Source organism: Austrofundulus limnaeus, unplaced genomic scaffold (genome assembly GCF_001266775.1).
Source record: "Austrofundulus limnaeus strain Quisiro unplaced genomic scaffold, Austrofundulus_limnaeus-1.0 Scaffold542, whole genome shotgun sequence".
NCBI classification, from domain to species: Eukaryota; Metazoa; Chordata; class Actinopteri; order Cyprinodontiformes; family Rivulidae; genus Austrofundulus; species Austrofundulus limnaeus.
In genome coordinates, this window is record NW_013952944.1 from 60,214 (window position 1) to 62,814 (window position 2,601).

The following is a 2,601-nucleotide window of genomic DNA, read 5'->3' on the forward strand; positions in this document are numbered from 1 at the left end:
GTCTTTATTTTACAGTTAAAATAAATGTTTATCAAATAAAGTCTAATGTTACAGCTAATCAGGGATCCCTTTAAAGCTGCGGTGTCCAGTCCTGGTCCTGGAGGGCCACTATCCTGCAGGTTTCACGTTTCCCTGATCTTCTGCAGAAGCCTGTTATTCATCCAGTCCTTTTAAAGCAGGGAGCGATGTAAATCTGCAGGATCAGAACTGGACCAACAGAAAATGTGATCCACATGAAAACACGGTCTGAGCTCAGGTCAGGTTTTTAATCTTAATTCTTGTGTCTTGTCTTTCAGACTCGTCAACCTGACCCTGAACCTGAGCACTATTCCAACCCCTCCATGTCTTATCTGGGAGTGTTAGCGTTATTTGCTGGAGCTGTAGCAATTCTAGCCATCATGTACAAACATCGTAAATAGAGAAGCACTTTTATCCAAACCAACAACAGCTGTGTTCATTTTAGTATCTAAATATTTGCTGAATGCCAAAGAGGTGAGCGGAACCACGTCTGGACAGCAGGACAGGTTTTTGTTTTTGATTACCAGGTAATGAGTTTCTCCAGGTTTCTCTGTATGTTGAGAACAGTAGCTTCTTGACAGCCTTCCTCTGCAGGAGGTTTTTGCACAAAGATTTAAAGGAGATAATCTGGGCTGTACAGAGATGAAGGATGTGCACAGTCCCACTGCGAGGCTGAGCTTGTCTCTGAAACTGAAGAACCATGAGCAGAGTGTTCACCCCCCCCCCATAAAAAAACTGGGTCAGACTGCAGATCTGTGTGGGAGGGGTTTGGTTTTCATCTGTTCCTGCAGAGTGATGGGATCAAACCATGCAGGTGGTTTTTAATGAGTCGTCCTGTGCTGTGCCTTGTTATCTCCCACCCCCCACAGCTAGAGGGCGCCACAAGTTCATTTATCTGCTCTGTTGGCAAAATCTCATTTCACTGAACATATTTTGATAAAACAAAAACAATCRTTGGACGTGAAGCTGAATGGAGTTGACATGAGATAAAACCCCACAGCTAACAGAAMTGAACCCAAACAAGCAGCTAAACTTCCAGATCTGAAACTGAAATCACACCGTGATTCTTCTCAACACGTTCTCTGAGTGCTAACACACCAGGCAGCCTGTTTCCCCTCGTTCATTTTTATGAACTGATGCTTTAATAAAGCTTCATACTTTCAGATTAACTACGTGTCCGTTTCAGATTTAAATCAGAAGCAAGGAGTAATTAATCTTTTTATTTACTTTTAAATCAATCAGAAACATGATGGGTTTGTCGGAGGAACTCGTTGTTCGTCAGCAGACTGGTGACGTCACTCAGTTTGACTCACTGAAGTGTTTCTAATCGTTTTAGAAGAACAGTAAAGTYCTGAGAGTCCACAATATTATTAAAGCTTATTGCTGCTTCTCAACAGGAGACTGAGACTTTCTACCAGTTCTGATTTTATGTTATGTTCCATAAATACCAACAAATCAAAAGTTCTTTTGTAGAACGGACAAGCTCTATAAAGTAGCTAAATGTGAGCTATGAGTTTTTGTTTTTGCACTAATCATTAATATGAAACTTGTCTACTAATAACCAGATGGATCAGCAAAATGTAAATGCTGGATGTTTTTGTTTTTACACGTGCGTCATGTAAAAAGTGTTTTTGGCTCAACGTTTGTAAATACACTTCATGTCACTCTGCTGGGTGGAACTGTAAGTAAGTGCGATTATTAATTGTAAATCAGAATCACTAATAAATCTTGCCAATAAGCGTTTTCACGTCCAGACTCCTAATAAAATTTGTGTTAAATTCTCCTGATTTCAGTTTATTTGTAACTATTTCCAAGGGACCTGTACACAGAAAAAAATGCCAGTGTTAATTTTAGCACCAACAAAGTGTCTCTATGGTCAGTGTATCTTTTGGTCATTGGATTTTCATTTTCAAAATGGGTATTAAAAAACAAGAAACAATTGGATATTTGATTTTTGTTTTAAAATACTAAAATTAAAATTGAAATACAAAGCGTCTCTCAATGTCGAAAAGGGATAAACAAAATTTTTAAAATGATTTGAGTTTCATTTTCTGTTTCAGATAGCAAAAGAGAAAATTACTTTAAGAAAAGACTCGTTTGTTCATAATGCATGACAGGTCATGCCAACTTACTGTATCCCAACAAACTGTTTCAGCACCAGAAGGGGTGCCTGCAATATCAAAGCTATTCAATGAACATCCCATTACATGTAAAAAGCATTGATGTTGACTTTGGTATCAAATATATTAGCCAAGAATTTATTTGGTATCAGATCGATATCAAAGTCGTAGTACTGCCCACCCTTCGCTGAAAGGAAAACTCCAAGGACACAAACTGACAGAAAAAAGCACAGATTTTGTCAAAACTCAGGAGGGAAAAAAAACATTCTCTTCACAGAACAACAATCGTACAACACACTAATAGAATGAAAGTTGTCATATTTTGCTTTTCACTGAGAGAAATGGAGGTGAAGTGGAGGCAGTAGCTGACGTGTATTCATTAAAAGAGACTTATTTGATTTGATTTGATTTATTTAACAGGAAAAGATTTTTAAAAATCAAGCCTGACTCAGCATAATTGCTG